General features: G+C 44.9%; 1 protein-coding gene across 2 annotated transcripts in view; it reads left to right on the forward strand.

Annotated features, from left to right (window-relative positions):
- The window catches only part of GNG12 (G protein subunit gamma 12), a 184,134-nt gene that overhangs the window by 68,584 nt on the left and 88,126 nt on the right, over positions 1–27,424 (forward strand). For both annotated transcript variants that reach the window (XM_040360734.1, XM_040360735.1), the window contains one exon: positions 23,316–23,373. The gene's annotated coding sequence lies outside the window, so the exon portion shown is untranslated. The remainder of the gene's footprint in view (positions 1–23,315; positions 23,374–27,424) is intronic.

The raw sequence follows: 27,424 nt of genomic DNA on the forward strand, positions 1-27,424 counted from the left end.
TCCACAGAGTCCACACATTCTACGATGTTCCTCAGTTTCCCCGCGCTGCTCTTTTGAATAGGCTGGCAGCAGTGTTGTTAGCGCGAAAATGCGCTTTGATAATTGGCTGCGCGGCAGGTGGTGGTGGGCTGGGCGGTCAGAGAGGGCGAGGCTATGCATAATGTAGGAGGACTAGACGCTGCCTGCGCTGCGGCTCACATTCGGATCTTTTTACGGGCACATTTCCCTTATTACAGACTTTTACTAACAGGGAAAAAGTGCCTTTTATTTACGTACTGTCCGTAATTCTACGGACGGTTGGCAAATGGCAACACTGCCCGGGGGCCGGATTAAAAGGTCCGCCGGGCCGTATACGGCCCGCGGGCCGTAGTTTGCCCAGGTCTGCTCTAGAGGCACTCTGCAGTAAGGAGGGCCCAGGAGTGCCATCAGGGGGACCTGACAAGGGGAGGATTTGGGGCTACTCTGCAAAACCGCTGCCCTGAGCAGGTGAGTATAAAATGTTTGTTATTTACCAAATACATTTAAATAATTGCCTTTAACAACTTCCAGACTGCCCCATAGCAGATTTACTGCTACAGGGTGGCCCTCCTGTACAGAATCGCTTTGTGTGTGTGTTTGTGTGTGTGTGCCCATGCCTCACGGTGTCCATGACTAGACTTGCGTTTAACATTGGAGTATATAGAAGGGGTGCCCGGCTTTGAAAAATCGTTGATCCCCGGTCGTAGGTCCCCTAAACAGGGAACTTTGAACACTTATAGATGAGAAATGGGGCTACATATGTACCAGGTTTTGGGTTCAGGGGACCTACGGCCGGCCATTACCGGGACCCCAAATTTACCAGAGAAATTACCATTTAACATGGGAGTCTATGGACGGGGTGCCTGAGTTTGAAAAATCGGTGCTCCCCGGCCTTAGGGCCCCCTGGACAACAAACGTTGCACACTCGTAGAGGAAGAGTTGGGCTATATGTGTGCCAAGTTTGGGGCGCTACAGCCGCCGGTACCGGTTCCCCAAAGTCCGGGAGATCAGGGGCAAAAAGGTGACTTGAGTATAAGCCGAGGGGGGCATTTTCAGCACAAAAAAAGTGCTGAAAAACTCGGCTTATACTCGTGTGTATGTGTGTGTGTAATATATATATATATATATATATATATATATATATATATATAATATTATTAGGGGTGGCTTTTTAATTATTAAATGTGGAGGTTTTTTTTGTCCTATGATGTTTGGGATCTCCCCTTCCAGACCTTGCTCTCACTTCGTGAACACCTCGTACAATTCAAAGTAGTACATAGAGCCTACTTCACCCCCTACAGACTCCACAAGATGAACCCATCCAGTTCCTCAGAGTGTTGGAGGTGCGGTAACTCTCCCGGGGAATTTTTCCTACATTTTTTTTATCTTGCCCTAGTGTTGCAAGTTACTGGGAAGAGGTGCTGGCCATAGTTAACCTGGTTACATCTTCCTCTATACAGCCCTCCATGGGAGTTTGCTTGTTAGGCCTAGTTGAAACTCTAGTACCAGCTGTAGCGTTAGCCTACCTCTGTACAAAGATAAATACATGAATAGGGGTTGCCCCAAAAAATAGGATAAGGTGTGTGTGTGTGTGTGTGTGTGTGTGTGGTGTAAATGGATAGCAGAGCCCTCCACCGCCTCGGTTATGCTGTAAAGACACTTCACTCTAATGGTCTGATTAGTTTTCCTGACATCTTTTATTTGTGTTCATTGTCTTTTATTTTACTTTGACTATTGTTTTTTCAGGTACAGTAAAACCTTGGTTTGAGAGTAACTTGGTTTGAGAACATTTTTGCAAGAGGTGCAACATTTTTTTGATACATTTGGACTTGATATACAAGCGATGTCTTGATATAAGAGTAGCGTCATTTCACAACTGAGTATAAAAGAGAAGAGAGGCGCCTCTAAGTGTAGCAACATGGTTACATTTTAATGAAGGTACAACATTTAGAAACTCATATGGCTGATGATTAAGAGGCACATCCAAGTATGCAGGCATCCGGGGTAAAGCTGTCCACATAGACCATTCTCTGCACCACCATTGATGTTGTCCCTTCCACGATCGGTTCAAGCCTTGCTTTCAGATCACTCTACTGCAGGGTAGTCTTCCTGGTCCTGCTTACAGACTGACTGCGGTGAGAGCCGGCGGTGAGGATGGTTTATGTGGACAGCTTTACCCCAGATCCCTGCAGACTGAGGCCTCGTACACACGACCGGATCTATCCGCTGGGATTGATCCGCGGGTCAGTTCCGGCGGACAAATCCGGTCGTCTGTACGGCCTAGCGGATATTTATCCGCGGAGATTCGTCCGGCCGATCGATTTCAAGCGGATAGAAATTTCTTAGCATGCTAAGAAATCTATCCGCTTGAATCGTGTCCAGCGGATTGATCCGGTCGTCTGTACAGACTCACCGGATCAATCCGTCCGCTCCCATCCCTCGCATGCGTCGTAATGATTCGACGCATGCGTGGAAGTACTTACCTTCCAGCGTCGCGCACGTCGCCGCGTCATCGTCGCGGCGACGGCGCGACACGTCACCGCGGATGTATTCCACGCGGATTTTGATCCGATGGTGTGTACAAGCCATCGGATCCAAATCCGGAGGAGGAATCTCCGCTGGAAACGGTCCGGCGGACCGTTTCCAGCGGAGATCCCCTCGTCTGTACGAGGCCTTAGATGTGCCTCTTTTAATCATCAACCATGTTATATGGACTATAAACGGAAGGACTTATGAATAAATGGTTGTGGAAAGAATCATTTGAGTTTCCATTATTTCCTATGGGAAAATTTGCTTTGATATACAAGTGCTTTGGATTACAAGCAGAGAAAAATTAATACCTCAAAGAAATGTGGATTACAAGCATGCTTCCGGAACGAATTAGGCCTCATCCACACTACAGGCCGTTCGGGTCCGTCTGTCAGAGAGGAGCTTGTCATCCGTCGGCTCAGCGGAGATCTGCGGACTGATCTCCCGCTGAGCTGACGGGAGCAGGCGGACTCCGTAGCGACGGAGTCCGCCTGTGCCTTATGCTCTCAATCCAAGGCTTTACTGTATTATTGTCATTATGAGCAGCACCCCCTCATTACAGGGTGTAACCTTTTGTCTCCCTGATCTCATTTTTGTATTCATTCAAATGTTTTCCCGTATGGGTTACACCGCCAAGACATGCATTGGTTTTGTCTTGTTTGTCTAATTGTTGTTTTGGTATATGTATTACCTTAATGTAGAAGTCCAGCCTGAGCTTGTTGGGCTGGAGTTTGCCTAAGGGTCACAGGAGTGCAATTAGTTTTGCACTCCTGTGACCCGTTTTCAGCAGAGAGTGGTCTGATGTCCGCTCTCTGACGTCACTGGAATCAGTCCAGGCACCCCTGTTTGTAAGCCACGTCGCACGACCGCGCAATTGTCAGTTAAAGCGACGCAGTGCCGGATCACAAAAAGGGGCCTTTACCTGCATAATGGTCCGGGGCTTAAGTGGTTAAAGGTGGAGGTTGTTATTTTTGTTATACTGTGACATGTCAGAAGGTTATTCATACATAGTTGCATACTTACTTATAAAGATTCTTAAAATCTATAATTCCACTTTTTATTTTCCTTTAATTCTGTAAAACGTGGGACCTCTAAGTTTAATGAGTCCAGTGAGGTTTCTTTAGTAGACGATCGGCTCCCCCCCCCCCCCCCAGGTTTACTTATGTAAGTAAAGGGAAAATTGTCTCTTTCTGTGACTTTGGAAGTAATGATTGTGGTCAGACTGGTACGTTCTGAGAACAACCTTTAGATAATGTCATCCATCCAGGTCTGTGACTCTTCTTATACGTAGAGGAGTCATGGGCCATGCCCACTTTTTCTGTGTCTTAGCAGGAAAAACAAGTATTTTTGGTAGATTGCGGCTGTAGGTTGGCGTTTCCTAGTGGGTGTCTTGTTTTGGTCCTGGCTTCACACTACTGGAGTTAATAACTGCCTGTGCATTCTTTAACCTTCTGTTTAAAATTCTGTTTTCCACCTCGTCGCCCCTTTTCTCGCTGGAAGAATTTGCACTGTACAGTTCACAAGCCTCTGTAGGTAAATATATGTCGTTGTGATGGTAATTAGAATTTGTGTTTTTGTGGATGTGTGTGAAACCTTGACACTGGAGGTTGAAATTTCGAATGAACGACTGTTATGCATTACTGGTGTGTTTGGAGAATTGGGTGTTAACATAGCAGTTGGGGCATGTGCAGATGGGCACAAAAGAGGCCACTTTCAGGTGTGGGGTGCTACAGATCATTCTTGCCTAGGTGAGAAAGATAGAAGTGTGGGGCCCGGGCCCACTGAACAGTTGGGCCTCGTACACACGACCGAACATGTCCGCTGAAACTGGTCCGCGGACCAGTTTCCGCGGACCAGTTTCCGCGGACATGTTCGGTCGTGTGTAGGGCCGACCGGACAATTTTCCGGCCTAGCGGACAGGTTTCCAGCGGACAAAAGTTTCTTGGCATGCTAAGAAACTTGTCCGCTGGAAGCCTGTCCGTCGAACATGTCCGATGGTCAGTACGACTCATCGGACATGTCCGCTGGCCCGAGAACCCGCACATGGCGTCGACGTGATTTGACGCATGCGTGGAAGCATTGAACTTCCGGGTTTGCGGACGTGGCGGCGTCAACGTCACCGCCACGTCACCGCGCTCTCTGTCCGCGGGGATTTTGGTTTGATGGTGTGTACAACCATCAGACCAAAATCTCCGAGCGGACATGTCCGATGAAAACGGTCCGCGGACCGTTTTCATCGGACATGTTTGCTCGTCTGTACAAGGCCTTACTTGCCCCACAATTCCCCAAATCCACCCCCAAAAAACCTAAACAAATCTAATATCCAGTTGTGTAACTTTGGGGTAGGGGGGAATCGTGGAAAGTGACGGATGGGGGGGGGGGGGGAGTCTGCTTTTTAATTCAAAGCGGAGTTTCACCCTATTTTTTCACTTTGGCCCCAGGCATTGCTTACCGCTATGCCATCAATGTTTGGGATTTTTTTTCTTCCGATTTCTACCTCTTGACCCCTTTACACTGAAGCGTTTTTGCAGCGTTTTAGCGTTAAAAATAGCGCTCTTAAAACGCTCTCCATGCATCTCAATGGACCCTTTCACACTGAGACCCCTTTCACATTGAGGCGTTTTTCATGCGGTACAGCGCTAAAAATAGCGCTGCTATACCGCATGAAAAAATCATGCCCTGCAGGCTTCAATGTGAAAGCCCGAAGGCTTTCACACTGAAGCGGTGCGTTTGCAGGACCGCTCCAAAAGTCCTGCTAGCCGCATCTTTGGAGCGGTATAGGAGTGGGGTGTTAACCGCTCCTATACCGCGCCTTCCCATTGAAATCAATGGGAAACCGCGGTAATACCGCCCGCAATGCGGGCGGTATTAACCCTTTTTCGGCCGCTAGTGGGGGTTAAAACTTCACAGCCAGCGCCCGAATTTCGCGGTAAATACGACAGTATAGCAGCGCTAAAAATATCGCGGCTATACCGTCACCGCACCTCCGCTGCCCAATGTGAAGGCAGCCGGAGCCCTGCAAGCAGCATCTTTGGAGCGCTGAAAAAAACGCTCCAAAAACGCCCCTCTCCATTAAAATTAATTGAAAAGCGCTGTAAAAACGCCTTACCCTTTCACACCAAGGCACTGCAAAAACACCCTAAAACGTTAGGGTCTTAGTGGTGCTTTACCAGCACATTGGGATTGTAGATGAGGCTTCGCTGGAATAACGCTCAGAAAACGCCCCAGTGTGAAAGGTGCCTTTGGGCTTCCTAAAGCGCTGCACTATTCTGAAGGCGAAATAAAGTAGGAAATGGATACCAAGCACCTTGAGGCGATTCAGTTTGCATGTGTTGCGCTATACAAGTTTTTCACTCACTCACTTCCATATTACCTCGCCGCGGCGAGGTATGTCATATCCTCCCACCCGTTACAGTGAGGGGAGGGGGATCTGTGTGGGCTCCATTAGGAGGGGATTGGTTCTCTTCTGTTTTGGTGACAAATGCATGTACATAGATGCTGTCTTTTCCTGATGAAGACATTAGTGTAAACTCACAAAGTCGAAACGCGTTGGTTCAGCTATCTGTACATCCTTTTGAACCCTTTATTGCAGGTTCTAGAGGTCAAAATGCAAACACTGCTTATTCTTTGTACACATGTATTGTCATCTATTATATGTACTGTTTTTAATGTACCACTTTGTGGTTTGTATGTATATTGTGTTTTTGATACATTTTTTGTAACTTTTTTCATATTAAATTTATTTTTTCATTTTTTGAATTCTTCTTTTCATTACCCACAAAATTCCATTTTTAAGAGGTAATTTCCTTTTTGATATATAAGGGATGGTGGCAATGTTCATGCCAGATTGTTGGGAGTACATTTTTTTTTCTACAGCCAGACTCAAGCCACGTACACACGATCGGTTCATCCGATGAAAATGGACCGATGGATTTTTTCATCAGATTTCCGATGAAGCTGACTTTCATCAGTCTTTCCTACACACCATCAGTTAAAAATCCGTTCGTGTCAGACCGCGGTGACGTAAAACACAACGACGTGCTGAGAAAAATGAAGTTCAATGCTTCCGAGCATGCGTCGACTTGATTCTGAGCATGCGTGGATTTTTAACCGATGGACTTCCACACAGACGATCGTTTTTTTTAACCATCAGATAATTTTAAAACGGGTTCTACGTTTTTTACACCGATGGGGAAAAACAACGATGGGGCCCACACACAATCGGTTCGTCTGATGAAAACGGTCCATCGGACGAACTGATCGTGTGTACAGCGCATTAGTTGTTGATCACGTTGCAAACTATAGAAATTTATAATGACGGCCGTTCCTGTGATTGCTATTCCAGCATAGATCGATCGGACATGGGCGCTGTTTACATTCGGATGATGTCAGAGAAGTGTCTTTGTTCATCTGCCTGTGTATTGTCAGCGGCAGCTTCACTTGACCACAGCTGTGAATTAGATCCTTTTTTTACAATATATGAATCACAATGAAAATGATATCAGGTTTGAGTTGGCTATTTATTATGTCCTTTATGTATTCTAGCAGTGATAGAATAGCGGCAGCAAGCAGCTGTTTGCTTGTAGTGATTATTTCCTTCCTAGTAACAAGGCTGTTTTTATACCGGCCTTTGTCCAATGTCCTCCTTTCTGTATGGCTCCAGGCAGATATCTCTGTTGCTTTAGGGGCTAATTGTTGAGCAGGTCATTGCTTCTATAAGGGGACAATCAGAGGCTCAAGGGAGAGCGCTTATTATGATCGAGGACCCAGTTATTGGTAAAGCAGCCTGTAGTCCTTTTACTTTATCTACATTATATTTTTGGAATGTCATAAATTGAATGTGTTACTAAAACCAGGATCCTGCATTCACTATATCTGATCTCCCACAGTACACATGGAAATGCAATAGTTTTAGTTGGGGCCGTTACTAATTTAGATTAAAGCGGTGGTTCACCCTCCATAGCAACATTTTAGCATAAATTAAGGCATAGTAGTGTGAGCTACAGTATGCCTGTCTTGATTTTTTTAGCGCGGTACTCACAGTGCAATCGTACATTGAAGATTCAGTTTTCAAGCGGGGAATGGGCGTTCCTATCCAGACGGAGAATGATTGACGGCCGGCTCTGGCACGTCACGCTCCCCGAAGACAGCCAGAGTAGGTCTCGGCTCTTCACGGCGCTATACGGCGCCTGCGCATAGTCTGTGAAGAGCCAAGCCTATTTCGGCTATTTCCGGAGAAGCGTGACGTGCCAGAGCCGGCTGTCAATCATCCTCCGTCTGGATAGGAACGCCCATTCCCCGCGGGGAGTCGGTATCTTCAATGTACGATTGCACTGTGAGTACCGAGCTAAAAAAAATCATGACAGGCATACTGTAGCTCGCGCTACTATGCCTAATTTTATGCTAGAAGAAATTTTTTTTTTTTTTTTTTATAGGATGAACCCCCGCTTTAATTATAACGCACATACAGATCCAACTACTTTTAGCTGATCTCCTCCTTGCAGGCTGATTCCCAGTGCAGCTACCAAGCACTGGAAAAATGGATAGCAGGATACAAAAAACACACAAAGGCCGCGCTCGATGGGAATAGCATTAAAACTTTTATAGTCTCCAAGTAGGTAACAAAATAAATATTGCACTGGAGATAAAATCGATGTAGCTACATAAACTGTAAAAATGGTGCGAGTAATACCAAACGGTACCAAAAGCAGTCATAAAAACATGTAGCCAAGTATGATACTGGTATAAAAATGTGTACAACGATACCACTGCTGAATCCAGATGAGGAGAGGTTAACATCAGTCCGTCGGCATGTAGATATCCCATGAAGGGAACTATCACAACTCCCAGTGGATGGTTGTAGAATCCCAGGTTGATAGAGGGAAGTGATAGAGGGAAGTGTAACAGCCCTTGCGTGTGGCAGATAGTGAGGTCCCGCCGGCATGCAGATATGAAGGCACAGCAAAGGAGCCCTTCAGATGGACATGGCAAGCCCCGCCGGTGTCCGTGACATCACCGGATCTCCGACGGAACTCCCCTGAAGACCCGGAAGCTTGGGGAGAGGAGTACCGATCAAAATAATTAACGATTAATGGGGAATTAATAGTTAATTTCCACGGGCCTAGTTTTTAGTAAATATAAACTACTAAATACCTTTTCTCATCAGCAGTATGTAGCAGTATTGTGACTTCTAGCAGTGTCTGGTTTAAGCTCGTAGGAGGAGTTTTCTTTCTCCTCTGACCTATGAGTCTACAGAATCCCTGACCCTCTGTCTGGACAGTGCTGATTGGCCCTCTGCTGATCACATGCACTCGTCCAAAAGAAAACAAACCTCTCTAGGAATACACACCAAACTGAGCATGTGCAGCTTGTCCCCTAGCCTCTGTTCTATTAGGAGATGGATTGGGGACAGAAAAAGAGGAGGAACCGAGAAGACAGGATCAAAAAACCTTTTTACATAATACAGAGGATTAACCCCTTAGGTTCCACAATGAGTGTAACGAACATGCTTTACTGCAAATACAGACTGATTTTACTGTTTTGGGGGGGGGGGGGGGGTGGTGTTCGGCAGGGCTTCCATCTTACACTGCTGTGGCGAGGTATGTCTTCTCCGGATTAGATCGGCTCCTCCTCCTGCCCCCTGGGACTAACTGTGCCCCAGAAGACCACAGGGCCATTCATAAGGTGCAGCGTTGCATGCGCAGTAGGAAACCGGATGTGAAGGCTTCACTGCTGGTTTCCGTTGGTTGCAATGCCGGCGCCTGCACCCGAGGCAATGGATGAATCTGCTTCGGGGGGGGGGGGGGGGCGACATCGTGGGATCCCTGGAAAGGTAAGTGTCCTTATATTAAAAGTCAGCAGCTAAGGTATTTGTAGCTGCTGACTTTTACATTTTTATTAAGAGGCTGGAACTCTGCTTTAATGCGCACACACACACCGACAACCGATGAATTTCCTGTGGTGCAAGTTTACTGTCCAGTGATGCAGAAGACAAAGACTAGTTAACCCAGGGCTCGACAAATCCTGGTCGCCATGGCGACTAGAAATAGCGTCCTGGCGAGTGGGGTCTTGGCTTGGAGGGTGGGCAAAAAAAATAAAACAATTTGTTCCATCGGACGACGCTCCGCGGACTAGGCCGAAGCCGCGGCCTCGCCTAAAACATCCTGCCCGCCGCGATCCTGGGAAAAGGCCGCTCGCGCCCTTTTCCCAGGATCGCGGCGGGCAGGATGTTTTAGGCGAGGCTTCGGCCTAGTCCGCGGAGCGCCTTTTCCCCAGGATCGCGGCGGACCAGGCCCCCACCTCCCCCGCCGCTCGATTGCGGGGGGCCCGTGATGTCCGGTAATTGAGGCCGCGGCTTTGCGGCCTTGTGAAGTCCCCAGCTCTTCCTTCTGTGAGCTGGCGCCATCTGGTGGTGGCCGTTGGTATTACAAGTTAAGCATTACAAGTTAAACAGCAATTCTAATGTCATTTTTCACTATTTTCACTGCCATCTTCTTCCCTCTAATTAGAACCCACAAACATTATATATATTTTTTATCCCAACACCCTAGAGAATAAAATGGCGATCGTTGCAATACTTTCTGTCACGCCGTATTTGCGCAGCGGTCTTACAAGCGCACTTTTATGGGAAAAAAATACACTTTTTTTAATAAAAAAAATAAGACAACAGTAAAGTTATCCCCATTTTTTTAATATTGTGAAAGATAATGTTACGCCGAGTAAATTCATACCCAACATGTCACGCTTCAAAATTGCGTCTGCGCGCGGAATGCCGACAAACTTTTACCCTTTAAAATCTCCATAGGCGACGTTTAAAAAAATCTACAGGTTGCATGTTTTGAGTTAGAGGAGGTCTAGGGCTAGAATTATTGCTCTCGCTCTACCAATCGCGGCGATACCTCGTGTGGTTTGAACACCGTTTACATATGTGGGCGCAGCTCACGTATGTGTTCGCTTCTGCGCGCGAGCTCGTCGGGACGGGGCGCGTTTTCTGGCTCCTAACTTTTTTAGCTGGCTCCTAGATTCCAAGCAAATTTGTCAAACCCTGAGTTAACCGTATTACCTGTAGTCTCCCTGCAGGACCGGCTGGAGGCACAGGAAGAAATACTGCTGGTTTTCAGGAAGAATAAAAGACAACAGCAGTGTTTTTTTGAGGTAGAGCGCATTCACAATTCACATTTCTAGACGTTCTTTACAATAGAGCAAATCTTCACTTTTTGCGTTCAAGTCCACCTTCAGTGGTCATGCTATAGGGCCTCTTGCCCATTGGGCCCTGGCCCGTTTAGGGTGCCTTTTTTTTTTTTTTCTGTGTCAGTTCTGTATATAAGGGAGTAACACCCAAAGTTAAAAAATAGAGGGCCAGATTCAGGTAGACTCGCCTATCTTTAGGCGGGCGTAGCGTATCTCAGATACACTACGCCGCCGTAAATTTGAGCAGCAAGTTGTGTATTCACATAAAACTTGCGCCTAAACTTACAGCGGCGCAGTGTAACTGGGCCGGCGTAAGCCCGCCTAATTCAAAATAGGCTGGTTGGGGGCGTGTACTATGTAAAATAGTAGTGACCCCACAGAAAGAGGGGGGTATACCGCGCTATTACACAGAGGGACTACAGGCAGCAGCTAGCGTGCGATATACACAATAAGCAATGGAAAATAAAAAGCCGCGCCCAAACAATAAAATAAAAATAAAATAACTCAATGCAACCAAAATTTTAGGATTGAGCCCAAAAAGTCTATAGAAACCAACGAATGCATTAAGTGTTGGTAAAGCTGATTGACACTGTTCCTTGAACTGCAGGTGAAGACTCCATAGAGGCTAGCACATTAAAATTAAAGTGACCCCACGTTTTTGACGTTTTTAACGAACGGCGCATGCGCCGTCTGTGGACATATCCCAGTGCGCATGCTCCAAATGACGTCGGCAAATCGTCATGCTTTCGACGTGAACGTAAATTACGTCCAGCCCTATTCGCGAACGACTTGCGCAAACGACGTAAAAAATTAAAATTTTGTCGTGGGAACGACGGCCATACTTGACATTGGCTGCGCCTCATAGACCCAGGGGTAACTTCACCCCAGAAAAAGCCTAACGTAAACGACGTAAAAAAATGCGTCGGGTGGACGTACGTTTGTGAATCGGCGGATCTACCTAATTTGCATATTCCTCGCTGAAATCGACGGAAGCGCCATCTAGCGGCCAGCGTAAATATGCAGCCTAAGATACGATGGTGTAAGAGACTTACGCCGGTCGGATCTTCGGGAAATCTATGCGTAACTGATTCTAAGAATCAGGTGCATAGATACGACGGCGCCCAAACGGACTTACGCCGGTCTGATCTTAGGGAAATCAATGCGTAACTGATTCTAAGAATCAGGCGCATAGATACGACGGCGCCCAAACGGACTTACGACGGCGTATCTGGAGATGCGCCGTCATAAGTCTCTGTGAATCTGGCCCAAAGTCTTTGTTCACCGTGAGGCTCTGCGCGTGGATTTGGTATAAATACAGAATTGAACGTAGCGCTGTTATTTTTGCCCATCTCTTGCCATGTGATTGAGGCTGAAATCTGTAGAGCCATTCACTGTCATGTGTGCCCAGGCTTGCACTTCAATAGCCCTCTGCTTATTCATATTGTCCGCAGACAGAACATGTGCCCAGTGTTGTGCTCGAGGCTCTGCTATACCAGATCAGCTTATAAGATGGTTGAATAAAGCCGGGATCATTATTAGTAGATTAGATTGTAAGGCATCTGCAGAAATTCAGCTCTCATACACAATATCATTCTTGGATTCAGTACTGACTATAGGAAAAGGGGGGGTTTGCTTGTAGCTACCAGTTAGATTTTTAGGGGCAGAACGAAGAGTAGACTGCAGGCTTTACGTATAAACCACTATATTTTGTAATTGTGAAGTAAAATGCTTGAAGTTGAGTAACTTGCAGAAGCTTACAGCAACCCATAAGCAAGGCCAGTGAGGGCAAAACCTGGACTGCTTTGCAAAAAAAAAAGATTAAAGCTAAATTGTAATGTACACATATAATACCTTCCCTCGTTCCGAAGTAAGTTTGACTTTGGTGGGAGGGGCTGGGGGCTCCTGTAAAGGTCACAGCACTCGGCCATGAGGGTCATATGAAACAAAACGCATGCCCTGCATTTGTTTAGACGTGCGTCCTTGCTAGCCACTGGGTGCTTCATAGCAGTGCAATCTGCTGATCAGTTGGTTGATTTAAAGAATAAGTTCACCTTTAAAAAAATAATTTTTTTCCCTCACTGTAACTGCCTGCCCATATTGGCGGTACGGGCAGACAGCTACACTGACAGTCTGCAGGAGCCCGACATTGCACCTGCAATTTGCTGATTGTGGGTGCAATTTAGGCTCCTAAGGGCTCTTTCACACGTCCGTTCCGTTCGTCCGTTTTTGGACGTCCGTTAACGGACCGCAATGCTTCCCTATGGGCTAGCGTCCGTTAGCGGATGAGCATCCGCTAACGTCCGTTAGCATCCGTCTGCGTTCAGTTCCGTTTTTTTGGACGGAAGAAAACCCTATTTTTCTTCCGTCTAAAAAACGGAACGGACGAAAAACGGACGTTAACGGATGATCCGTTTATCATCCGTTCCGCTAACATCCGTTTTTCTATGTAAAAAGCCCCAAAAAAAAAAAAAAAAACGGATGAAAAAACGGATGAAAAAACGGATGAAAAAACGGATGCAAAAACGGATGAAAAAACGGATGCAAAAACGGATGCAAAAACTGATGCAAAAACTGATGCAAAAACTGATGCAAAAACTGATGCAAAAACTGATGCAAAAACTGACGAAAAACTGATGGAAAAACGGATCAACTGATGAAAAAAAACTGATCTGAAAAACTGAACGGACGTGTGAAAGAGCCCTAAGAAAAAATTGTAATTGTAAACGCACATTTTTTACCTACAAAAACAATTAAAAATAATGTACATTTTTATATATATATATATATATATATATATATATATATATATATACACACATACATACATACATACATACATACATACATACATACATACATACATACATACATACATACATACATACATACATACAGAGAGCTATAGAGAGATAGCTAGAGATAGAGAGATAGCTAGAGATAGAGAGATAGCTAGAGATAGAGAGATAGCTAGAGATAGAGAGATAGCTAGAGATAGAGAGATAGATAGAGATAGAGAGATAGATAGAGAGATAGATAGAGATAGATAGATAGATAGATATAGATAGATAGATAGATAGATAGATAGATAGATAGATAGATAGATAGATAGATAGATAGATAGATATAGAGAGATAGATAGATAGATAGATATAGAGAGATAGATAGATAGATATAGAGAGATAGATATAGAGAGATAGATAGAGAGATATAGAGAGATGGATATAGATAGATATAGAGAGATAGATATAGAGAGATAGATATAGAGAGATAGATATAGAGAGATAGATATAGAGAGATAGATATAGAGAGATAGATATAGAGAGATAGATATAGAGAGATAGATATAGAGAGATAGATATAGAGAGATAGATATAGAGAGATAGATATAGAGAGATAGATATAGAGAGATAGATATAGAGAGATAGATATAGAGAGATAGATATAGAGAGATAGATATAGATAGATAGATATAGATAGATATAGAGAGATAGATATATAATCTCTATCAGGGGTCGACAATATCCGGGCGCCAGGTCGCAATTGCGACAAGAAATTGTGACCTGGCACCCGCCGGTAATTGAGGCCGCGCCTTTGAGGTCTACAAAGCCGCGGCCTCAATTACAGGCCGCTGGGATCGCACGATGGAGGGAGGTGGGGCCGCACGGAGGCACAGGATCCTGTGTCTCCGTGCGCCCCCACCGCGCGATCGCGGCAGGCCCGTGATGGCCGGTAATTGAGGCCGTGTCTTTGCGGCCTTGTAAAGTCCCAAGCTCTTCCTTCTGTCAGCTGGGGCCATCTGGTGGTGGCCGTTGGCATTACAAGTTAAACAGCAATTCTAATATGTCATTTTTCACTGCCATCTCCTTCCCTCTAATTAGAACCCCCAAACATTATATATATTTTTTTATTCTAACACCCTAGAGAATAAAATGGCGATCGATGCAATACTTTCTGTCACGCCGTATTTGCGCACTTTTTTGGGAAAAAAATTACACTTTTTTTAATTAAAAAATAGGACAACAGTAAAGTTATCCCAATTTTTTTTAATATTGTAAAAGATAATGTCACGCCGAGTAAATTTGATACCCAACATGTCACGCTTCAAAATTGCGTCCGCTCGTGGAATGCCGACAAACTTTTACCCTTTAAAATCTCCATAGGCGACGTTTCAAAAAAATCTACAGGTTGCATGTTTTGAGTTAGAGGAGGTCTAGGGATAGAATTATTGCTCTCGCTCGAACGATCGCGGCGATACCTCACATGTGTGGTTTGAACACCGTTTACATATGCGGGCGCTACTCACGTATCTGTTCGCTTCTGTGCGCGAGCTCGTCGGGATGCGGCGTGTTTTCTGGCTCCTAGATTCCAAGCAAATTTGTCAAAACCTGATAGATATATATATATTATAGCAAAAAATGGAGTGGCACTAAAAAAAGAGGTTGAATATGCCTTGGTGAAAAGTCATGTGCAAAATTATATAGAAAAACAGGTGTTGAATATCTGTGAATAATAAACTAGAGCAGATTTTCCAAATGAAGAAAAAAGTAAAAAGTCTTTCTTGCAAAGTCTTTGATATAAGAAAGGTCCAAAATAAATATTATGAACGTGTTCAGTCTATATAATGTTGAAAATATCACACCGCTGAAATGGATGGAAAATTGTGGAAACCACCACCAAAACAAAAATGCTGACCCTTACCAGAGTCTAAGATCCTAACGGATCAGATGGTGCAGAAAGTATCACAATCCAATGGATAAATCGTAACGTGCCTCCTGACGGGGTCCTCAGTAGTTACCGATAGTGACACGGAACATCCAAAGAAAAAGATACTGACCTAGTGTAAATCCGTAATAAAACAATCCAAACACAAAGGACATCACCCAGTGGTTGATTGACAAACAGTTGTTTGATAATAACAGCTTAAAAACGTATACAGCCGGCCGGCGTAGCAGAACGAGGATTCGTCCTGAACATGCGGTGACGTCAGAACGTCGCCTCCCGACGTTTCGTTCTGACGTCACCGCATGTTGAGGACGAATCCTCGTTCTGCTACGCCGGCCCGCTGTATACGTTTTTAAGCTGTTATTATCTTCATGATTGTAAGTGCATCCGTTTATTCTTTTATTACATTTTATTGCGGTAATACACTATGTGAGTCTCTCCTTGTTTATGGACACTCTGCCACTCCTTTGGTGACCCTCGAGGACCATAACATCAAGGACGCTCTGGTTCCCCATGCTGGATTACATTTTTCACCGCTCTGTCTGATACCCACTGGGATCATAGGCTCTGGTAAGGGTCAGCATTTTTGTTTTGGTGGTGGTTTCCACAATTTTCCATCCATTGCAGCGATGTGATATTTTCAACATTATATAGACTGAACACGTTCATAATATTTATTTTGGACCTTTCTTATATCAAAGACTTGAAAGACTTTTTACTTTTTTCTTCATTTGGAAAATCTGCTCTAGTTTATTATTCACAGATATTCAACACCTGTTTTTCTATATAATTTTGCACATGACTTTTCACTAAGGCATATTCAACCTCCTTTTTTTTTAGCGCGACTCCATTTTTTGCGTTGTAATATTTATGTTGTATAACATTTTTGAGTCGCTGCTTCATATATATTCTATATATTATATATCTATATCTATATATCTATATATATATATATATATATATATATATATATATATATATATATATATATATATATATACACATTATTTAAAAAAAATTTTTTTTTTCCTTATGAGCTTACATTGCACCCACGATCAGCAAATTGCAGGTGCAATGTCGGGCTCCTGCAGACTGTCAGTGTAGCTGTCTGCCCGTACCTCCAATATAGGCAGGCAGTTAGTGAGGGAAAAATTTTTGTTTGATCCCCCTATTGATTTTGTACGTTTGCCTACTGACAAAGAAATGATCAGTCTATAATTTAAAGGTTGGTTTATTTTAACAGTGAGAGACAGAATAACAACAAAAATATCGGGAAAAAAAAACACTTTTCAAAAAAGTTATAAATTAATTTGCATCTTAATGAGTGAAATAAGTATTTGGCCCCTTCGCAAAACATGACTTGGTGCCAAAACCCAATCGGAGGTCAGACATTTCTTGTAGTTGGCCACCAGGTTTCCACACATCTCAGGAGGGATTTTGTCCCACTCCTTTTTGTAGATCCTCTCCAAGTTATTAAAGGGTTGTTCTGGGCAAAAAATAAAAAAATAAAAGCCAGCAGCTACACATACTGCAGCTGCTGGTTTTTAATAAATGGATACTTACCTGTCCTGTTGTCCCTCGATGTCGGCATCGCAGCTGATGTTTCCCATCAGCTGTGGGGTGCTGCCGTCGAGGTCCGCCCTCTCTCCTATTAGCCCGGTGGCCAGGGGACGAGGAGGAGGGAGCCCCGCGGTGACATCACGGCCAGACTCCCAGAAGTGGGGAAGGATACCTGTCCTTGACAGGTATCCTGTCCCCACTCCCTCCCGAAAGGTGCCAATTGTGGCACCGGAGGGGGGGAGGAATCCGATGAGCGGAAGTTCCACTTGAGGATTGGAGGCTGACCTATGGTAACTCGAACCTTCCACTCCCTCCACATATTTTCTATGGGATTAAGGTCTGGAAACTGGCTAGGCCACTCTATAAAAGCACCTCTTCATTCGTGGCCATGTTTATTCACAAGTTTTGAACCTTTCAAAAGATCTTGAAAATCAGCTGATCTTTTTTAGAGACATTTTGAGGGAAAAGCATTTCTGCCCCAAGACATTAGATGCTTGAAGTGGGTCAGATGCAGCCTCAGAGCTGTCAAATGGGAATCTGCTGAGCTGCGGTAGACTTGCATTTCTTTTTGAACACACACAAACAATTCCTATGCGAAGCCTTACAAATATATATTTCTTTCAGGTTAAAGGTTCATATCCCTGTAGGCTATATGGCCAAATGTTTGTGGACACCTGACCATTACACCTTCACTGTATGACCAAAAGTATGTCCACACCCCTTCAAACTACTGAGGTCAGGCGTTCCCAGTGAAGGGTCCATTGCCACCTCATCCCTTTAAAACAGAAAACATAATAATTACAGGGGTTCTGAGGCCAATTTAATGCATATAAGGCACTAAAGTGAGTTTAATTACCACCTTGAATCAGTCACAGAACCTGTGTAATATGTGTTTGGTCTTAAAAGGATGAGGTGGCAACTTTCAGATCTGTGCTTTGTGGTAACAGTGCTATTCATTTTAAATGGCACCTGAAAGTACAAATTCAGGACACCCACCCTCAACTCTCCTGTGTTGCAGCACACTGCACATAATGGGGTTGATTTACGAAGGCCCCTTTCACACTGGGGTGGGAGTTGCGGTGCTATACCGTCGGAATGGCGGCGGTATTCGGCCACTAGTGGTGCGGTTTGAACCCCCGCTAGCGGCAGAAAAAGGGGTTAATACTGCCCGCAATGCGCCTCTGCAGAGGTGCATTGCAGGCGGTATTACCACGGTGTCCCATTGTTTTCAATGGTAAGGAGCGGTGGAGAGTGGTGGCTCCAAAGATGCTGCTGGCTTTCACATTGAGACTGCAGAGCAGGAGTTTTTCAGGCGGTATTTAGGAAGGGCAATCTGAACAGCAGGCCTTTGTCGATCAGGCATGCTGGAAACCGAGCATCTGATCGGAATTTGATCAGTGCTGGCAGCCAGTGGCTGTGAGCACTGATCGGTGTGTTCCTGTCAGAGCACAATAGCTCAGCTGGGAAATTGCTGTACTGACATCGGATAGTTAGTGGAGCATTCCATCTCAAGCTCCTCCCCCTTTTTTTTTTTTTTTTTTTCATTCAGTCCGCTGGATTGAATAAAAGTAAACAAATAGTGTGTTCTCGGCTTTAGGTGGAACTAAATGAGTTAATACTCACCTTTGCAAAGGTCCCTCGCCAGCGTCGGCCTCCTCTCCTGTGTGCCAGTCTTTGGCCGTCTTTATTGGCTGGTAAGGGATGACCTCACTCATGTGCGTGCCCGGGGAGCCATCATTCAGGCACACAGAGACCAGCCTGGCACTGTAAACGAAGCTGTGCACATGCAACTCCGTTTACAGCACTGGGGAAGATGACGAAGAGGCAGGTAGAGGCATCTGATTGCATCTCATTGAGATGTTGCACGTCTATTCTACAATAAAATCTTGCCTGCTCATTGTTACAGAAAAACTTCAGTTCTGTTTTAATATTAAATAAAGAAGTGAGATGAGCGCTACACACTGTGGTAATAATAATAAATAATAATACCACCACAACTGCCTAGGCACTTCTTTATTTCATTTTATATCTGTGTTCAGTGACCACTATTAGATATAGCAGCTTCCACGTTTTGTTATATTCACTTTATTCACTTTTCATTTCAATAACTCCCAGTAGCGAATTAGTTTATCACTTTTTTACTGTTTTAATATTCGTTTACTTTAAATGGATGCTAGGTCTTGCATATACAGGCATGGATTTATAAGTCTTGTCTATACCAAGTTCTTGCTGGCATTTTACTGTAACACATAACTGTATATCTAATGCAGCCCCTTTCTTCTCTATTCCATCTGTTATTGAGCCCTTCCCAATCGGTGAACAGAAATATCTCCAATGTTTCCACAGCAGCAGACTTCATTTTCTCTAATTGTGTCCATTTATGGAAACTGTACAATTCATAGTCTATATCTGTATCTTCCTTGCTAGTGATAGCATCTGAACATATAGAAATGATTGAAGAGGAGATTTTTGTTCAATGTACAATAACCTATCACTGTATTCTTTGCTTTTTTTTTTTTTTTTTTTTTTTAACTTAAGTAGTTATTTAAAGGGGTTGTAAAGGTTCTTTTTTTATTTTAATTTTTTTTCTAAATAGGTTCCTTTAAGTTGGTGCATTGTTGGTTCACCTTTTCCTTCGATTTATCTTCTAAATTTTTTTTTTCTTTGTCTGTCTGAATTTCCCACTTCCTGTTCCTCCTCAGTAAGTTTGGCCCCCATCATCTGCACCGTTCTGGCTGGGGGTTAGTCGGCATACTCGCCCTCTCCCTTTGGACTACATCCCTGCGGGGAGACGCTGTGATCCGACTTTAATGCGAGCTGAGGTCCATAGACCTCACGTTTTACATGGGCATTCCCCGAAATCGAGGCACAATCACGGCTGCGAAATTGCGGTAAAATTGTGCGACTTTGAAGTCACGAAAGTGTGAAAGGGGCCTAAAGGAGAAGCTCGTTTTGGCTGTACTTTTCCTATGGATCACAGGAGTGCAGTTTGTTCTGCACTCTTGTGACCCTTTTTCAGCAGTCAGCGGGTTAAAGCCTGCTGACAGCGCACATCAGAGGCGGTCCAGGCTTGGGCAAGATTGCGACCATATGGTCGGGATCCGCCCACATTCCTGGACCGGCACCGGGCTCCGCCTCTCAGTGAGTTTCCAAGATCCTTAGCTGCTCCTGTCCACAGCCCAGCGCTTCAGTGAGTGAGGAGGGGGCAGAGCAGAGAGCCGGTGACTGACAGTCAACAGCTCTCTGCTCAGGGAGCCCAGAGAACCGAGTGATCGGCGGTGTTTGATCGCTCAGTTCTTAGTGTTAGAGCTGGCGGGGGACAGATGCAGCTTCAAACCAATTCTGCATCCACCTAGATAAGTATAATTCTGAAAAAAAAACTGATTCCCATACTTTTTAATATTTCCATTTGAAAGGTGTAGCTAGGTCTTTAAAGGGCAATTTATATCCATTGCTTAAATTTCTTCCTCCATGACCCTCATTTATCGCACTGCTGAGTGTGGTGCCGCAGGAAATTGAAAGTTAGCAGTCTCCGATTTATTTGGCAGATTCCCCCCCTGTGTACGCTCCATACAGTATACTATAAACTGGCATTTCCATAAAGAGCTCCGGGCTCACACAATGACTGTCTGGCCATGCCAGTAATTTGCAGACAGCAGGAAACAAGCTTTTCATTCTGCAGCTCTCACTATTTAGCAGGATGCAGTTAAGCAATCCCAAAGTCCTTTTAACCACTTAACCCCCGGACCATATTGCTGCACAAAGACCAGAGCACTTTTTGCGATTCGGCACTGCGTCGCTTTAACTGACAATTGCGCGGTCGTGCGACGTGGCTCCCAAACAAAATTGGTGTCCTTTTTTCCCCACAAATAGAGCTTTCTTTTGGTGGTAATTAATCACCTCTGCGGTTTTTAGTTTTTGTTCTATAAACAAAAATAGAGCAACAATTTTGAAAAAAAATATTTTTTTTTTGCTATAATAAATATCCCCCAAAAATATATAAAAAAAATGTTTTTCCTCAGTTTAGGCCGATACGTATTCTTGTTGTTAAAAAAACGCTATAAGCGTTTATTGATTGGGTTGCACTAAAGTTATAGCATTTACAAAATAGGGGGTATTTTTATGGCATTTATATATATATATATATATATATATATATATATATATATACTGTGAAAATGACACTGGCAGTGAAGGGGTTAACCGCTAGGGTTCGCTAAGGGGTTAAGTGTGCCCTAAGGGAATGATTCTTACTGTAGGGGGCGTGGCTGAACGTGTGACATCACTGATCATCGTTCCCTATGACAGGAAACAGACAATCAGTGAAAAGCCACAGAGAAGAACGGGGAAGGTTTGTTTACACTCGCCTCTCCCCGTTCTTCAGCTCCTGTGACCCGATCGCGGGACACCAGCGGCGATTGGGTCCGCGGGCCCCGCTGGCTCGGTCATGGAGCTTTGGACCAGGTTGCAGGTGCGGCGGCGTGCTCGTGACCCACGGCTGGGTTCTTAAAGGGGACGCACATGTACGCCCTTGTGCCATTCTTTCAACGTATATCATCGTGCGGCGGTTCTTTAAGTGGTTAAAAGTCAGCAGCTACAGTGTTTGTAGCTGCTGACTTTAAAAAAAATAAAAATCGTGGGTGGAACTCCGCTTTAAGACAGCTCTCATTCACTTCCATGGAATTTCTCATGTCGTGAGACTTGGGGCGGCACAAGTCGGATCCCAAGTTGCAGTAGTGTGAACCGGCACTTGGTATTTCTTTTGGATTGTGTATCTTTCTGTTTGTTATATATAACACACACACTATATATATTTAAAGTTTAAACAAGTAGACAACAAGGGGCTCACATTGACAGTTATAACGAAAATTAGCTTACAAATAGGGTTGCCACCTGTCCAGGATTCACCCGGACAGTTCGGGTTTTGAATCGGGTGTCCGGGTTTTAGTCTACCTGAAACCTGGACACATTATTCAGACCAGGCTGTGGCTCCCCAAGTAACCGAGATAGGCATACACAAAACTGTTGCCGCTGCAGGCGGCTGTTTGGGGGCAGGTTTGGCATCACTGAAGGGTGGGGTGGTGATGTCAGCCAGCAAGAGCAATTCGGCCACACCCACTGGCGCGCTCTGTGCACTATGTTACTACTTTCCTTGGGGTACCCAAATGTCTCCCAGGTCTTTTATAATCCTATAGTGTTCAGGGGGTCTTCAAACTATGGCCCTCCAGTTGTTCATTAACTACAATTCCCATCATGCCTAGTCATGTCTGTGAATGTCAGAGTTTTACAATGCCTCATGGGATGTGTAGTTCCGCAACAGCTGGAGGGCCGTAGTTTGATGATCCCTGATATAAGGAATGTCAAAATCAGGTAACCCATAAAAAAGGATTATAGTTCTGCTAATGGGGAAAGTAAAACTCATGGCATTTCTATTAAATCACCAGTAGATGGCAGCATAGAGTAAAAAGCCTGAATGACAGAAAGCACATTGTAAAGGAACCATTGCTAATAGCAGGGGGAACCAAAAGACTGACCTTTGCTTCTAGCAGTTGCTGCCCAGTCTATCATTCTGAAGGTCACGTGTTTGTGTCATTGCAGAAACTTTTTTAATAAAAACACTTCTGGTTTCACCCGGCCCGCTCCCTTTGCACATTGGAATTATTGACCATACTTTCAGCATGTATGCAACATTTACTGCAAAAAAAATAATAATAATGCGCCGCAAGTGTTCGGGTTTGGCTTAAAGAAAAGGTGGCAACCCTACTTACAAAGGTAGACAAAAAAAATGAAGCAGTATAAATATGAAAGAAAAAACAGAAGATCTACCTTTTTATAAAGCCATGAGGGCCAAACAGTCCCCTGGGAGGTTCCCTACAACAACGGGGCATCCCCTGGGCCCACCAACATCCCTGCAGTTTATTTTATCAGTCGGTACAGATTTGTGAGTTGGACCTTATTTGATTCCTAACCAAAGATGAATACATTGGCTCCCTATTTATGTAGAATGTGGCCACTTTCATATTTAGACAGCTCTACTTGAAATTACTTTTGAAGGCTGCACTTTAGTCTTGCGCCCCCTACTGGTCCATGTTTTGTTGGAGACCGATTTATTTTCTGCTTGCTGTTTGAACAGTTACCAGGACGATCTTTCCAGAGTGTGGTCAAGCCTATCTTCTTCATACCCCTCGTATTGTGTATTCTTCTTTTCTGATTCTTTCAGAGCACGCTCTGGAGTTACAATGCTGTGTTTTTGTTTTTTTTTGCTTACGATCTAACAATGGTATTTTCTTTTGCAGATTTATAAGAAGACAACGAAGGCTTTAAACGGGTACGAGCGACTGTAACCCCTTCTAGGTAAGTGCTGTCATTCATTCATTCATCAGTGCGTTGACAACGTTGCAAACTGTGCTGAATTTGTTTGTAACTTCATTGGGTGCTTTTTTGAAATCATAAAGCCCTCACAGTTCATTTGTAAATGGACAGCCAAGGAACGGCGGTGTGGGCAGAGCTGCTTTGTGTGAGAACACCCCATCATTACACACACAGATCCATGGTCCTGCCGTGATTGCGGGCAATCGCGGGTGCCCGGCGGACATCGCAGGCACGCGCACCGGCCCCCTAGCGGCCGGGAATGCAAGGACGTCATATGACGTCCAGTCTGAAGGACGAAAGGTCCCTGCCGACGTCATTTTAGTATGACTCGGTAGGGAGGAGCACCACAATTAAGATTGGGGACAATGTAGTCCTAAAAGCTGTGAAGAAGTCATTTTAGATGTCGCCCTGCATGCTTGTTTCTTTTCACCCTCTAGAGGGCAGACCAATCACAAGATATTTTATTTGTATGGAGAACATGCACCTAATTACCAGAGCAGTTTTATTTTAGTACTGCGTTATTTTAACTTTCTTTTTTAAATCGCAACAGCCACCTAAATTTACATTTTTCATAAAAAATTCCCTGAATTGATATTTGTATATATATTTTTTTCTATGGGAGAAAATACAGTGGCTGTTTCATCCCCTAATTGGACCACAGGTTCATGTTCATTTTGGAGCACTTGGTTTTAGCACCATCCCCCCACTACACATGCCTCCCATTTATTTATTTTTTTGTTTGTTCTAGTAAGTTATACTTGCCCACAATCGATCCCTCTGTCTGCCATGGCACAACATGCCCATGCTAGGAATATAGTTTCTTTTTTTATTCTGCAGCCCTTGTTGTTGGAGGTTTCATAGAGTTTAATGTAAAGTCCATCTGCCACTTATCAACCTTGCAGCTTTTCCCATTAAACTTCGTAACCTCAGAGCACATAATCTTTTCCTTCCAAGCATACGCACGTATGAAGCCTCTCAGAAGTGGGCCGTTTCTGGTGCGGCCGCTCGATCGCAGGAAACTAACAAAAAGTCTGAGGTGTTGCCAGCAGCTCACTGTCTCATACTAATGACTGGGAGCCGAGAGGACCGGCTCCCGGTCACTGTGATAGCCGGTGATTTCCTCTGACAATGTATTGGGTAAGGTCCTTTCACACGAGGCGGACTCACATTTGGATCAGCAGGGGATCTGTCTGCTCATCCTCTACTGATCAGAGCAGGAGAATGACAGGTCCATGTCCGCTCCGTTTATGTAGAGCGGACACAGACCAAGCTCGCTCTACTCTATGGGTGGCCGGGTGTAAACGGACTCGGCTGCCTCCAATCTGATCCACCTAGACCAGGGGTCTTCAATTGAAAAGGGGTCCCGATTTGTAAATGTACTTCTGCCAGAGGTCCGAATCTCATGTTTGTGCTATAACACATCACAGCCCCCTTTTACATCGCAGTCCCCAACTCCACAGCTCCCCCTTGACATCAATGTCCACAGTCCCCCCTTGCATCACAGTCCCCCCTTACATCACAGTCCCCCCTTGCATCACAGTCCCCCCTTGCATCACAGTCCCCCCTTGCATCACAGTCCCCCCTTGCATCACAGTCCCCCCTTGCATCACAGTCCCCCCTTGCATCACAGTCCCCCCTTGCATCACAGTCCCCCCTTGCATCACAGTCCCCCCTTGCATCACAGTCCCCCCTTGCATCACAGTCCCCCCTTGCATCACAGTCCCCCCTTGCATCACAGTCCCCCCTTGCATCACAGTCCCCCCTTGCATCACAGTCCCCCCTTGCATCACAGTCCCCCCTTGCATCACAGTCCCCCCTTGCATCACAGTCCCCCCTTGCATCACAGTCCCCCCTTGCCATCACTGTCCCCCCTTGCCATCACTGTCCCCCTTGCCATCACTGTCCCCCTTGCCATCACTGTCCCCCTTGCCATCACTGTCCCCCTTTACATCACTGTCCCCCTTTACATCACTGTCCCCCTTTACATCACTGTCCCCCTTTACATCACTGTCCCCCTTTACATCACTGTCCCCCTTTACATCACTGTCCTCACTGTACATCACTGTCCTCACTGTACATCACTGTCCTCACTGTACATCACTGTCCTCACTGTACATCACTGTCCTCGGGCCCACCCCCTTAACATTACGCTGCCCCTTTACATCCGTGTCCACGGTCCCCCTTTACACTTCACCGTGCCCCTTGCAGTTTTTGCCCCCTCTCCTCCTTTATATCATTGTCCCAGATTCATCATTCAGCTTCACCTGCACAGTCCTACCAAGACAGTGGCTCTCTCGCTCTCGCGCTCTCTCTCGCTCTCGTGCTCTTTCTCTCGCTCGCTCTCGCCGATCATGTTTTCAGGCTTTCCATTATTTTGCACAGGCGATTTGATCAGTTTTCACTGCCTTAGTAATTACCACAGCCCTTTCGTCTGAGGGAAATCCTGAAAACATGACTTTTTGAGGTGCTTTGAGCACTGGAGTTTGAGAAACACTGGTGTAGACAGACTTGTGTCCCTCGGAGGGGGTTCATCTAGGTCAGGGCTCACTAAATGACAGATCAGGGTCTGGACCTGGACCGAGCGACAGTCCTGTCCAGGCTGCATCTATGCCGCTTTTAAGCCTGGATGTTGTTTCTCTGGTCTTCCGCTCGACCAACTGCTGCTATCATCTTCACAGCGGACGGGGCGAGAGGTGCCCTCTGTCCTGATATGCAGCATCTCCCGCCCCCCATTTGCTGTGAGGATGATGACGGCGGCCGGGCAGACAATCGGAGAAAGAACATCCAGGCTAAAAAGTGTACATTGAGGAATTGGAAGTGTCCTGTGCCCCCACCCTACATATCTAGAATCCAAAACTGTGGAAGAAAATCCCTTAAAAAGATCCCTTTGGAAAGGACATTGCAGTGTCTTTTATCGCCACCAGGTGGCAGATTATTCTGAATAGTATGTAATATACTACTTTATTTTTTATACCATGATGCGTGTAATGACATTTCTTACCGTATGTTTCATGTCAGTGACTTGGCTATGATTCATGTTGTCTGTTTGCATGACGATTTTAGAAATATTTTTGAGACTGCATTTACTCTGTCACTTGTTGGCTAACCGCATTTACCTCACTTAAATTCCTGAGGCAATTTTTTTTTTTTTTTTTTTTGTATTTTTAATTTATTTTGCTATATCTGTTCGATAAGTGTGAGGAAAAAAAAAAAAGTTTGTTCATGAAATTTGGAGGTGTCCTATGCATTCTGCAGGCTCATGGGCTCGTTCACACATGAAAGAAGGTCTAGGACTCATAGACAACAATAGTTTTCTATGTGCTTTGTTCTCCCTGCAAGTCAGGTGTGGTATTAAAATGCAGACATGCTGAATTTTATTGCAGCTCCCAGGAAGGCACCTCCTGTTATCGTACAGCAGAGCAATGCACCGTGCTGTGCGGTTACCTGAACTGTCACTTTGTGCACTTCAAATAAAGTTGAAAAAAAAAAAAAGAGGAAACTGTGATGCACTAAAATGCTCATCATGCCGCCCCCTGCTGCACCTCACTGCAGCCCACAACTGACAGCTGCCTGCATACTAATATGGAGTGTTTAGCATGAGGGGAATGTGATTGGGGCAGATCTCAAACATTGTTATCAGGAAGTATGTTAGGACTACAGAACACTTTCCTAGGTATTATGGAGATTTGGAGTGGTAAATGGTTTCTGTAGTCCAAACACATTTCCTGTCCTACGGTGACACCACATCTCCTCTAGGTACAGTACAGTGAGCGAGCGTTGTCACCCAAGCACAGGAAGTGTTTACTGGCAGGATCACCAGGTGAAAATAAAATATCGCGCATACCCGCATGCAGCTGCACACAAAACATGGTGCTGCACATATAGGGCCAGATCCACGAAGCGGTTACGCTGGCGTATCTATTGATACGCCGCGTAACTTCTAGGTTGCTCCGGCGTATTTTTGTTTTGTATCCACAAAACAAGATACGCCTGAAGCTGGGCTAGATCCGACTGGCGTACGTCTTAGTACGCC

This window comes from Rana temporaria, chromosome 7 (assembly GCF_905171775.1).
Source record: "Rana temporaria chromosome 7, aRanTem1.1, whole genome shotgun sequence".
In the NCBI taxonomy this organism is placed as follows: Eukaryota; Metazoa; Chordata; class Amphibia; order Anura; family Ranidae; genus Rana; species Rana temporaria.